The sequence below is a fragment of the Schistocerca gregaria genome, chromosome 3 (genome assembly GCF_023897955.1).
Source record: "Schistocerca gregaria isolate iqSchGreg1 chromosome 3, iqSchGreg1.2, whole genome shotgun sequence".
In the NCBI taxonomy this organism is placed as follows: Eukaryota; Metazoa; Arthropoda; class Insecta; order Orthoptera; family Acrididae; genus Schistocerca; species Schistocerca gregaria.
Window position 1 is genome coordinate 486363471 of NC_064922.1, and position 13580 is coordinate 486377050.

Sequence of the window (13580 nt, forward strand, 5' to 3'; positions counted from 1 at the left end):
TATCCCTCAGGACAACATCCAACCACTCTATGAATCAAAGCCAAGCCGAGAAAGTGCTTACGTTAAGGCCAGAGGAGCAACAACGTGTTTAGGAGTTGCTCAGTTTGTGAATTCGTTCACTTCAATCAATCATCCAGTTTTTTTCTGTAATTGTAATCGTTTGTTTGTCTGTACATGTACATCACTTCTACCACTTCCTTTGCATTCGGATGAGTCCATTGTGATGTTTTCATTTGTAAGTGTATTTCATGTGTTCTCTTAACTTTCGTGACAATGGCATTCCGAAAGTGTTTGTTGTTCTTTAACGAAGTAATTAGGAACTTTTTTGAGGAAACATTTATTACGAAACAGTGATTACTCATGGGTATTTTCTTCACAAATCTTGACAGCATATAACTTTACAGTGAGTGACATCACTCGGAACGTCTCACGTGACATGTTGCTAGCCATGAACTATCATTAGGTCATAGTTAGTTAGTTAGTTAGTTACATATTGCATTAATCATTTTGCACGGTAGATCGTAATGATGTGGAACGACTAATTTTACATTCATATCCCAAATTACCCCCCATGAACCATGGACCTTGCCGTTGGTGGGGAGGCTTGCGTGCCTCATCGATACAGATGGCCGTACCGTAGGTGCAACCACGACGGAGGGGTATCTGTTGAGAGGCCAGACAAACGTGTGGTTCCTGAAGAGGGGCAGCAGCCTTTTCAGTAGTTGCAGGGGCAACAGTCTGGATGATTGACTAATCCGGCCTTGCAACATTAACCAAAACGGCCTTGCTGTGCTGGTACTGCGAACGGCTGAAAGCAAGGGGAAACTACAGCCGTAATTTTTCCCGAGGACATGCAGCTTTACTGTGTGATTAAATGATGATGGCGTCCTCTTGGGTAAAATATTCCGGAGGTAAAATAGTCCCCCATTCGGATCTCCTGGCGGGGACTACTCAGGAGGACGTCGTTATCAGAGAAAGAAAACTGGCGTTCTACGGATCGGAGCGTGGAATGTCAGATTCCTTAATCGGGCAGGTAGGTTAGAAAATTTAAAAAGGGAAATGGATAGGTTAAAGTTAGATATAGTGGGAATTAGTGAAGTTCGGTGGCAGGAGGAACAAGACTTTTGGTCAGGTGAATACCGGGTTATAAATACAAAATCAAATAGGGGTAATGCAGGAGTAGGTTTAATAACGAATAAAAAAATAGGGGTGCGGGTAAGCTACTACGAACAGCGTTGTGAACGGATTATTGTGGCCAAGATAGACACAAAGCCCATGCCTACGCAGTAGTACAAGTTTATATGCCAACTAGCTCTGCAGATGATGAAGAAATTGATGAAATGTATGATGAGATAAAAGAAATTATTCAGGTAGCGAAGGGAGACGAAAATTTAATAGTCATGGGTGACTGGAATTCGTATAACTTAATCATAGCAAACACTTGGTTCAAGAATCATAAAAGAGGGTTGTATACATGGAAGAATCCTGGAGATACTAAAAGGTATCAGATAGATTATATAATGGTAAGACAGAGATTTAGGAACCTGGTTTTAAATTGTAGGACATTTCCCGGGGCAGATGTGGACTCTGACCACAATCTATTGGTTATGACCTGTAGGTTAAAACTGAAGAAACTGCAAAAAGGCGGGAATTTAAGGAGATGGGACCTGGATAAGCTGAAAGAACCAGAGGTTGTACAGAGTTTCAAGGAGAGCATAAGGGAACAATTGACAGGAATGGGGGAAAGAAACATAGTAGAAGAAGAGGGATGAAGTAGTGAAGGCAGCAGAGGATCAAGTACGTAAAAAGACGAGGGCTGATAGAAATCCTTGGGTAACAGAAGGAATATTGCATTTAATTGATCAAAGGAGAAAATATAAAAATGCAGTAAATGAAGCAGGCAAAAAGGAATACAAACGTCTCAAAAATGAGATCGACAGGAAGTGCAAAATGGCTAAGCAGGCATGGCTAGAGGAAAAATGTAAGAATGTGGAGGCTTATCTCACTAGGGGTAAGATAGATACTGCCTACAGGAAAATTAAAGAGACCTTTGGAGAGAAGAGAACCACGTGTATAAATATCAAGAGCTCAGATGGCAACCCAGTTCTAACCAAAGAAGGGAAAGCAGAAAGGTAGAAGGAGTATATAGAGGTTTTATACAAGGGCGATGTACTTGAGGACAATATTATGGAAATGGAAGAGGATGTAGATGAAGACGAAATGGGAGATAATATACTGAGTGAAGAGTTTGACGGAGCACTGAAAGACCTGAGTCGAAACAAGGCCTCCGGGGTAGACAACAGTCCATTAGAACTACTGACGGCCTTGGGAGAGCCAGTCCTGACAAAACTCTACCAGCTGGTGAGCAAGATGTATGAGACAGGCGAAATACCCTCAGACTTCAAGAAGAATATAATAATTCCAATCCCAAGGAAAGCAGGTGCTGACAGATGTGAAAATTACCGAACTATCAGTTTCGTAAGTCACAGCTGCAAAATACTAACACGAATTCTTTACAGACGAATGGAAAAACTGGTAGATGCGGACCTCGGGGAGGATCAGTTTGGATTCCGTAGAAATGTTGGAACATGTGGAGCAATACTTACCTTACGACTTATCTTAGAAGAAAGATTAAGAAAAGGCAAACCTACATTTCTAGCATTTGTAGACTTAGAGAAAGCTTTTGACATTGTTGACTGGAATACTCTCTTTCAAATTCTGAAGGTGGCATTGGTAAAATACAGGGAGCGACAGGCTATTTACAATTTGTACAGAAACCAGATGGCAGTTATTAGTGTCGAGGGGCATGAAAGGGAAGCAGTGGTTGGGAAAGGAGTGTGACAGGGTTGTAGCGTCTCCCCGATGTTATTCAATCTTTATATTGAGCAAGCAGTAAAGGAAACAAAAGAAAAATTTGGAGTAGGTATTAAAATTCATGGAGAAGAAGTAAAAACTTTGATGATCGCCGATGATATTGTAATTCTGTCAGAGACAGCAAAGGACTTGGAAGAGCAGTTGAACGGAATGGACAGTGTCTTGAAAGGAGGATATAAGATGAAAATCAACAAAAGCAAAACAAGGATAATGGAATGTAGTCAAATTAAATCGGGTGATGCTGAGGGAATTAGTTTAGGAAATGAGACACTTAAAGTAGTAAAGGAGTTTTGCTATTTAAGAAGTAAAATAACTGATGATGGTCGAAGTAGAGAGGATATAAAATGTAGACTAGCAATGGCAAGGAAAGCGTTTCTGAAGAAGAGAAATTTGTTAACATCGAATATAGATTTATGTATCAGGAAGTCGTTTCAGAAAGGATTTGTATGGAGTGTAGCCATGTATGGAAGTGAAACATGGACGATAACTAGTTTGAACAAGAAGGGAATTGAAGCTTTCGAAATGTGGTGCTACAGAAGAACGCTGAAGATAAGGTGGATAGATCACGTAACTAATGAGGAGGTATTGAATAGGATTGGGGAGAAGAGAAGTTTGTGGCACAACTTGACTAGAAGAAGGGATCGGTTGGTAGGACATGTTTTGAGGCATCAAGGGATCACTAATTTAGCATTTGAGGGCAGCGTGGGGGGTAAAAATCGTAGAGCGAGACCAAGAGATGAATACACTAAGCAGATTCAGAAGGATGTAGGTTACAGTAGGTACTGGGAGATGAAGAAGCTTGCACAGGATAGAGTAGCATGGAGAGCTGCATCAAACCAGTCTCAGGACTGAAGACAACAACAACAACAACATCCCATATTAATTTTACATAAAATTACATTCTGAATATATGTAAGTTTTACTTATTTTCTTATACAAAAGGAAAGAAGACTATCAGATGTGATTTAGTAATTCCTGTCCACTACTTTTATAGATTACAGTAATAGAAATTCTTCTGCAGAATAGAGGGAGTTGCCAAGGGGAAACGTTGTTAGTTTGTTTTCAAATTTCACTTTGCTGTCTGTGAGATGTTCTGTATCACTGGGTAAGTGATGAACAATTTTTGTTGCAGGACTGTGCATCGCTTTTAGTTAATGGCAACTTAATGTGAAGTCATGAATCCCATTTTTCCTTCTGATTCTGCGATTATGTATCTCATTGTTCCTTTTGAACTGCAGTTTGGCTATGAGATTCAAGGTCGTACGTTTGCATTTTTGTCCCGCTACTAAATACCTATATATTTGTAATTATTACATAACTTCATTTTCAATCGATTTTTTAACAAACATGATGTACATAGGCAGACTGGAGCGATGAGTGCGAATTTGTACCAATCACGAGATCCTGGGATCGCTTCAGTGTAGATATATACACCACTGATGTTTGAAACTTGGAAAGGTCTCTGGAAACATATAGTTTCATTTCATTATGACCTCGCGACGGTAACTTATTACCTGTAATACCTATTTTAAATTAGAGGTAACTACTGTGCATAATTTATTTACACATAAAATTACCTTTTCGATCGATGTTGTACAAGATAGACAGCTGTGCAATATTGTACAATGACAATCGTGTTTCCACTCTATCGTTTAGCATTATTCTTCAGAAGCGAGCCATTACCGTAAAATAGCATTAAATAATATATGTCATTAAAATCATTAATGTACCGGAGTTTGTAGCAACGTTAGTGGCGACCATCTGTCGAAAGTACATCATGTAGTGTAATATTTGTCTGCTGAACCTCGCATTAAATACTACCGTGGTTAGAGTGTTGGCAATATCACAAAATAGCCAGCAATAATATCGATCTCGACAATGCAAGCGGAGCGGGCACTACAAAGCAATGAGGTGAGCTCATGGAAGCATAGCAACGAGTCCGTTAGCAACGATGAAATAAGTAACCTAAAAGAGAAGGGAGACGTAAATGACGTATCAATAAAGCAAGAAATGACAGAATCCTGTCAGGTGAATATGGAATAGACAGTCATAGAGTATTCTGAGTATACAAACAAGTTTGGAAAGAAAACGTACAACTAAGACGCTGTAATGTAGATGTGTCAGGCAACATGTAGTGAAATAATAAAGAATATAAATTTTTTTGACATTAAATTGATAATCAAATAAAGACTTCGACCTATCAGGTGGATAGGAAACAATGTGAACTAAATAATAAAATATATGGTGTAGGCATGTGAATAGATAGTAAATTGGACAGTAAACTGGGCAGTAACTTATGGCAAATGAGAGGGTAAATGCTTTAGATAGTAAACTTGACAGTAACGTAGATTCTTTGAATGCGTCAGTGACGAGTGTCTTGAAAAAGGGGACAGAGGATTTAAGTATTGTGGTGTGCAGCGAATTCACTGTGAACATACATTCCATGCGCAAAGCGATGAACAGTGAATTGGAAAACAACATGAATTCTAAGGAAAGTAGACTGAGCGAATCAGTTAATAATCAGACTAAGGAAGTTATAAAGAGCCAAGAAACTCTTTGTAGTAATCTCATACAAAAATTGATAGCGAAATTAAGACAGTCAGTGATAGACAAGATACAATAAGTGAGGAAACTCATACTGAACTGAATCAATCTGTAGACAGTTTGAAGGGACAGATTATGTAGGTACAAAGCAGTACAAAACCACGCTTACAAGATTTCAGGTTAGCAGCTGACCAACAATTGTCCGAAACTGTAACTGCAGTTAACACCGACGTTCAGGATGAAACAAAGAGCGTATGACAAACATATATCAAAAGATCGTGGAGTTGAAAAACGAAGAGAGAGTTGAGATCAGAAAGCAACGAAAGTATAGAAGCTATCAAAAAGGTGGTTTCCAGCTTCACATTAGGATGAGCGTTCCACAGCCAAGCAAGTGAAAAACTACAGAAAGTTGACCTGAAGAGCAAGATCCATCCTATAACTGTTGTGGACGTTGTAGGAAGTTAACTCCTGCAGAGCTCCTTGAAAAGAGTGGCTCATTAATTGCGGAAACAAAACTCGGCGGAAACGCGCGTAACTGTGACGTCTAGGCTACAAAAGTTTACGAAAATATTTTGTTCGCACCCAAAGACATAGGGAGAAATGATGACCATAATAAAACGGTAGAGAAGTACCTTATAGGTGGTTCGATAAACGCTCTTCCAACCACTTTTTTCTTTTAAATTGTAGAGTAATTATGTAGATGTAGATGAAGATATAGATGTAGAGATCTAGAAAGAATAGTAGAATTTCAAAGTATATTTGAGGGCGAGTACTGGTGAAGTAATAAATAAAAAGAAATTATCAAGAATTTCTGAATGCTGCTCCGCATCGACCAGGTGGAGAGAAAAATGAAGTCGTATTGCGAAGATCTATACAGGAAAGCTGAGCCCTCAAAAGGTTTTCAATCGTAGGAACGTCTACTAAACGTGCTGTCCCAGGAATTACCTTAAAATGTTGGAGGTTATATTAGCTGCAAACCACAATGACCACAAGCACAACGAAGGTTGCAAGTATCTATAGGTTGCGACAGCATGCACTACATGTTATCTTACAAAACGGCGCGCATAAAAACGGGATTCAAGTGTTCTGCGTAGGCCATTTGTATACCCAACAGAAAGATCGTGTTAGTGTTAGGGTCAAAGTTTGAATATTATCCACTTTATTTTGTTCAGGAAATGGAGCAGGTCATTTGTTTCTTTTTGCATTTGATGTAGTCTGCGACAGGCCTTGAGGGGTTTACAGAGGCACAATTAGTTCACGGCGCTTCCTTAGAAACCTCCCAAAAAAGTTTTATTTAAGATTTGTTTGTTCTTATGTCGAGACGCAGACTGAAAGACGGATATACACACCAAATGGCTGAAATTTAAATAATAATAACCTCAGAAAATTGCTGAAATTTTAACGTTATATGCTGTGGGAATTTGTGTAGGAATGCAATTTTGAAAAATCCGCGTCCGTTATCGAGGAACACCTCAAAGGTTTCAAAAATCCGTGTCCGTTATCGAGAAACACCCCAAAAATTTGGTATTTGGGTACCAATACCGAACACCAGATTCCAAGAGAGCTATGGACAGCCAATGTGTTTAATTTTTATAATATTTTCGAAGATCACGATCTCGAACAACCTTGAAACTTCTGTTGATACTTTATCGGTTTACGAGATACGAAGCTCAAAAGTTACCCTACTCGTTGACGTAAAAACCGGTGTGGGGCGAAAAACTAGTGACAGAGCACGGACAAATATGCTGCAAAATGTCTCCGCTATCATCAAAAGAGTTTTGGGAACCCCATCTTCTAGCACTGAAGCACATGCAATATTTTAGTATAAGTAAATCCGATCTGAGGTGTACAGTAAGTTTTGTGTTATTTGAGTTTCACATAAATAAACTCTTAAAATTACACTAGTTCACAAAGTTCTTTTCTTATGAGTGACATGCCCTCCTGAAGAAGGGAAAAGAAGGGCAATAGTGGAATACATGCTCATATCAGAACACAAAAAAGCGAATGTGCTTCTGTTCAAAAGACTGAGACCGCAAAGTGGAGTACCAGCCGATTCATTCTGCTTTCCCTAGCCCCTTTAAAAATGTTCTCAAAAGTTCTAGCATGCGAACATATTAGCGCTTTTTTATGCTAAGCGAGAGGGAGACAGTGGCAGTGGGGAACCAGAAACGTAATAAAAACGGAGGATAACAGACAGTAGTTGTGGTATAGAAAGAGCGAAGCAAACAGTGTCAGTGTGAGAAAGAGAGCGCTGTGGAACTTAGTTGACAGTGACGGAACAGTGCTAGTAAAAGGGTGAAGGAGACAATGCCATTCGGAGAAGGATAGCCGGCCGTAGTGTCCGAGCCGCTCTAGCCGCTTCAGTTTGGATCCGCTCCACCGCTATGGTCGCAGGTTTGAATCCTACCTCGGGCATTGATGTATTTGATGTCCTTAGGTTTGTCAGGTTTAAGTAGTTTTAAGTTCTAGGGGATTGATGACTTCAGATGTTAAGTCCCATAGCGCTCAGAGCCATTTGAACCATTTGGAGAGGAATAAAGAGATGGAGAATGTGGAAGTGAGAGACACGATAATAGGGCAAAGAGTCTAGGACAATAATAAAGAGAAAGAGATAGATACTGACAGCGAGAAGAGACAGCAGCAGTGGGAAAGAATGAGTGGGATAGTTACAGTAAGAGACAGCAAGAGAGTTACAGTGACAGTAGAATGAGACTGTAGTAGTAGGTCACAACGAAGGAGAATGTAGCTGTGAGATGGGAGACCGTGACAGTTGCACCAGGAGATAATGACAATGGGTTGGGCTGAGTAGAGGATGAGAACGGGCAACTAAAAGTAGACATGTATGAGCAATTTGCAAATGGTTCAAATGTCTCCCGAGCACTATGGGACTTAACATCTGAGGTCATCAGTCCCGTAGAACTTAAACTAAGGACATCACACACACCCATGCTCGAGGCAGGATTCGAACCTGCGACCGTAGCTGTCGCACGGTTGCGGACTGAAGCGCCTAGAACCGCTCGACCACCTCCGCCGGCAGTGATTTACAGTGAAGAACTAGTGGGTGTCAGCGCTTTGTGAGTTATAGTCTGGAAAGTTTGTGGAAGTGAAAGGTAAGCTGCATGTTAAAAAGAGCGCTGATATTTTCACTTTTCAAAAATTTTAGGAAAATTTTAAAATTTGCTGAGGAAGGTAGAATGAGGCAACTGGTACTCCTCGTTTCAGCCAGAGTCTTTTAATAAAGGGCATATTTCCCTTTTTTTGTGCTTCAATACAAGCATTTTTGCTTCTCTGGTTAATGAATATGATATGAGAAGGGCCAGGGTAGAAAGAGACAGCAACTGAGGAAAGGTATTTGGCCCTATACGGGGAGGCCATATTGGTCATTTTAACTTAAATAATTGTATGGAAAACGGAGATCTGTTACAGTGAAGGAGCGGACTGCAGCGAGTAGCAATGAGGGACTCCATCAACAAAGACAATGTTATTACTCCAGTAACAGTGAAATAATTGATAACCAACATACTGATGTATTAGCTGCCAGCAGATTTACATTGAAAGTAGATCGGATGAAAATCAATGCCAAGATGACGAACTTCGTATACATTATGAACTGAAGGTGACATCTAATGAATGTGTAGGTATTGTTGAAGCGACAACGGGTCAGCAGTACAGCAGCGCCGGTAGTAGTATAGACTCCTGTCGCAACGAAGTCAAATGACTCAGTCAGTGAGGTGGTAGGGAAGCCAGAAAATCTGAAAAAGGAAATTCTGAATCTCGATATGATGGGCGACAGTAAAGTGAAATAGAAAGAGGACAAGGATTGCTGGTCAAAGGAGTGTAGCGTAATGGCAACAGCGGTACAAAGTGCTACGATGGAAGTAGGATTCGTTATGAATAAGAAAGGAGTGCAGAGATTGAGTTCCTGTAAACATCTCAGTGATAGATTTGTTCTCATCAGAATCTACAGCAAACCGCGATAGGTTTGTTCCATCAGAATCCACAGCAAACCGACACCAACAACAGTGCACTATACATGCGTATGTCGCACGCAGAAGATGAAGAGACAGAGAAAGTATATGAGAATATTGAACAAGTAATTCAGAATGTAAAAAGATGTAAGGCTCACGAGGGACGGGAATGCGATTCTAGGGAGAATGTGGGTTTAGTACTAGAAATGAGAGAGGAGAAACACTAATGCAGTTCTGTAATAAATTTTAGCTAGTAATAGCGAATAAGCTATTCAAGAACCACAAGAGAAGGAGGTATATTTGGAGAAGGCCAGAAGATACGGGAAGACTTCTGGTAGTTTACAACATTATCATGCAGAGATTCCTAAATCTGATCTTAGATTTTAAGATGTATCCAGGAGCAACTATAGAGTCAGATCTCAATTTAATATTGATGAAGATTATGTTGAAGTTTAAAAGACTAGTCAGCAAGAGTCATTAAGCGTAACACGCCCGTTTTGCTAGCACTTTGCTCGAAGAAAGAACAAAGGGCAATGATACGATTTCTTTGGCTAGTAGTAGTAAAAGGTGCTGAAATTCATCGAAGACTGTTTGCGCAGTACAGAAGTGTTCTCGGCTGGATCGAGACATTCAAAACTGGCCGGAAAAATATGATGCTTAAACAGGTGGAAGGCCGCTCTTCAACGTCCACAACGGCCTACAAAGTGGAGCTATCTCATTTGATGGTAATTGACGAATAGGAAGATTTAATATCGACGGCGTAGAGTCTGCTTTGAACTTCAGTCGTGGTTCTGCCTACATCATTACGAACTTTGCTTCCAAATAGTTTCTTCGTAGCGGGTGTGTCGACTACTCATTGAAGAACACAAACTAAAACGTCATGAGATCTGCCAACCCTTACTCGACTGTTACAACAGAGAAGGACAGTCATTTTTGGAAAGAACAGTGACCTGTGATGAAACGTGGTCTCATCGCTATGAGCTAGAACCAAAACGCCAGGGTGTGGAGTGGAAGTAACCAGAATCACCACTGAAGAAAAACCTCAAGTGTGAGGCGTCGATAGGAAAGGTTATGCTAATCGAAAATGGACCTATACTGGATGATTGCAAGGAGAAATGGGAAAGCCATCAACAAAGACCATTTAACTTCCTGGCAGATTAAAACTGTGTGCCGGACCGAGACTCGAACTCGGGACCTTTGCCTTTCGCTCTCATTCTGGAAACATCCCCCAGGCTGTGGCTAAGCCATGTCTCCGCTATATCCTTTCTTTCAGGAGTGCTAGTTCTGCAAGGTTCACAGGAGAGCTTCTGTAAAGTTTGGAAGGTAGGAGATGAGGTACTGGCAGAAGTAAAGCTGTGAGGATGGGGCGTGAATAGTGCTTGGGTAGCTCAGTTGGTACAGCACTTGCTCACGAAAGGCAAAGGTCCCGAGTTCGAGTCTCGCTCCGGCACACAGTTTTAATCTACCAGGAAGTTTCATATCAGCGCACACTCCGCTGCCGAGTGAAAATCTCATTCTGGAACAAAGACCATTAGCGTGCATTGTTGAGTAACAAATTTAAACAACAATTTCGCAGGAAACGATGAGGTCTTTTGTCACAGAAAATGCTTCTGTTCCACGATATCGCCCGTACTCACACAACTCACCTCACCCTTGAAACCATCCAGACGTTGGTTTTCGAGTTGCTGGAACATCCATCTTACCGTTCAGATCTTGTTCCATCAGACTACCTTATGTTTGGGGAGCTGAAAAATACATTGCGAAGTCATCGATTTTCCTTGGACACAGAGGTGCAAGAAGCGGTGCATCAGTAGCTTTGCAACGAACCGAAAACTTTCTTTGTGGCAGGAATACGCAAGTCTGTGGACCAGTGGACCAAGTGCATTTCAAAGAAGGGATGACTATATTGAAAACTACCGTGGATATGAAACTCTATTTTTGAAATAAATAAACTATTTTATGAAAAATCCGGATAATTTTAGACTTACGCTCTTACGAAGGAATGAAGAGATATGTCTGAAATTTTCCGAGGCCATAGATGCTGCTATTATGAGTAGCTCAATAGGCATTTCGGTTGAAGAGATATAGGCTACTCTGAAGACAGAAATCACAGAAGGTAGAAAAGAAAAAAGAGAACTGTCTGTCAAAATATCTAACTTAGTGCATAGAAAAGTCAAAACAGAAATTAAAAGGAAGGACGGTAACATTAAGAGTGCAACAGGAATTCCATTGTTAAATACCGAATGGAAGGTGGATAGGTGAAAAGAATTAATTGAATGTCACTGAACGCCTCTGTGAAGGAAAGAATTTGTCCGATGATGTTATCTAAGAAGAATAGTGAAAAAATAATTTCTTTAAAGTGACTAATTTTGAACAATCCATCGACATAGTTTCACTTGATTGGCTGATTTGAAACTTTATTATTCTGGTAACTCAAGAGTGAACATCAGAATAATACGTTCATGCGAAATTTTCTTCCAGTAATGGGACGCTGTGGTGTTTTATCAATAACAGTTGCAGATTCGGTATGGATTCAAAGTTTAAGTGACGAAAATAACTTTAATGAATAACGTTCTCACCTCAGCTGAAAACAACCTAACGACACTACCTGGCGATAATCCTGCATTCTCATTCTGCTCTTGGTTGTACGCAGAGACGACGTACTTCAAATAGACACCCTAGTTGATGTGTGGTGAGTCAACGTAGTACACAATCATCTTCCCGATTGTCCTACGAGCTCTTTCAATTCTTCCATTGGGTCGTGGATGGAGAAGACTCGTCGTTAACTTCTTCACATTCAATAACTAACACAGTTCCTAGAATAGATGTGACATGAAGTTCGTTCCATGGTCTATCGTGCAAATAACGTCTTTGTGTTTTAGTTCGCTGTTTAATCGTTTGTCTTTCGTGACAGACTCCCATCGCAACATCGCTATGCTGGATTTGCTTTCACGTAACTGAAACATTTTTCCGTCAGGTTCCACCATTTTTTGCTGAAGATCAATTGTGGCACAATGCTGATACAAGAAATTTGATCCCAGCCCTCACTCATATGTAACACAGTCAGTACACATTATTTAAATTGAACCGTATCCAAGCAAAACTCTGCGTCCACAAATCCTTACTGTGTGACATCGTTGTCCCCCACTGCGTTTAAAAAGTACCGTCGTGGATCCCATAGCTTATGTTTCACCACATCGCTACTGTCAAAACACATGCACCCCTGTATCCAATAATACACTACTGGCCATTGAAATTGCCACACCACGAAGATGACGTGCTACAGACACGAAATTTAACCGACAGGAAGAAGATGCTATGATATGCAAATGATTAGCTTTACAGAGCATTCACTCAAGGTTGGCGCCGGTGGCGACACCTACAACGTGCTGACATGAAAAAAGTTTCCAACCGATTTCTCACACACAAACAGCAGTTGACCGGCGTTGCCTGGTGAAACGTTGTTGTGATGCCTCGTGTAAGAAGGAGAAATGCGTACCATCACGTTTCCGACTTTGATAAAGGTCGGATTGTAGCCTATCGCTATTGCGGTTTATCGAATCGCGACATTGCTGCCCGCGTTGGTCGAGATCCAATGACTGTGAGCAGAATATGGAATCGGTGGGTTCCCGGGGTAATACGGAACGCCGTGCTGGATCCCAACGGCCTCGTATCACTAGCAGTCGAGATGACAGGCATCTTATCCGCCTGGCTGTAACAGATCGTGCAGCCACGTCTCGATCCCTGAGTCAAAGGATGGGAACATCTGCAAGACAACAACCATCTACACGAACAGTTCGACTACGTTTGCAGCAGCTTGGATTATCAGCTCGGAGACCATGGCTGCGGTTACCCTTGACGCTGCATCACAGACAGGAGCGCCTGCGATGGTGTACTCAACGACGAACCTGGGTGCATGAATGGCAAACGTCATTTTTTCGGATGAATCCAGGTTCTGTTTACAGCATCATGATGGTCGCACCCATGTTTGGCGACATCGCGGTGAACGCACATTGGAAGCGTGTATTCGTCATCGCCATACTGGCGTATCAGCCGGCGTGATGGTATAGGGTGCCATTCGTTACAAGTCTCAGTCACCTCTTGTTCGCATTGACGGCACTTTGAAAAGTGGACGCTACATTTCAGATGTGTTGCGACCCGAGGCCCCTTGGCTCTACCCTTCATTCGTTCCCT